We start from the raw sequence: 752 nt of genomic DNA, 5'->3' as shown, positions 1-752 counted from the left end.
ATATATATATATATATATATACATATATACGACGGACTTCTTTCAGTTTCCGTCTACCAAATCCTCTCACGAGTCTTTAGTCGGCCCGAGGTTATAGTAGAAGACACTTGCCCAAGGTGCCACGCAGTGGGACTGAACCCGGCAACATGATGTATTTGGGAAGCAGGCTTCTTACCACACACCCACGCCTGTGCCTATGCGCAATAAATGTATTATTCTTCTACAAGGCACAAAATATTTTAACAATTTTTCTAAATTCAATTTCTAATAATATTTAATTATTAAAACATAAGAGGACTTTTTTCTTAACATCGAATGGCTATGAGGGTCCATTAGATTAAAATAGGGATCAAAGGGGTCCATAGCACATTTTCGGGAGACAGAGTATAGTAGACTGCATTTACTCCCAATGTAACACTGGATAAGGTGGTGAGCTGGCAGAATCGTTAGCACGCCGGGCGAAATGCTTAGCGGCATTTCGTCTGTCTTTACGTTCTGAGTTCAAATTCCACCGAGGTCGACTATGCATTTCATCCTTTCGGGGTCGATAAATTAAGTACCAGTTGCGTACTGGAGTCGATCTAATCGACTGGCCCCCCTCCCCCAAAAATTTCGGGCCTTGTGCTTAGAGTAGAAAATAATATAATACTGGTGTACACACTGAACCATCCAGGGGCCCCCGACCGTTTGAAAAGGGCACATTTGGAAATGCACTTCTAGATACACGGTGTCCTACATATAAGATTGGATTT

The sequence above is a fragment of the Octopus bimaculoides genome, chromosome 9, assembly GCF_001194135.2.
Source record: "Octopus bimaculoides isolate UCB-OBI-ISO-001 chromosome 9, ASM119413v2, whole genome shotgun sequence".
In the NCBI taxonomy this organism is placed as follows: Eukaryota; Metazoa; Mollusca; class Cephalopoda; order Octopoda; family Octopodidae; genus Octopus; species Octopus bimaculoides.
This window is presented reverse-complemented; position numbering follows the sequence as displayed.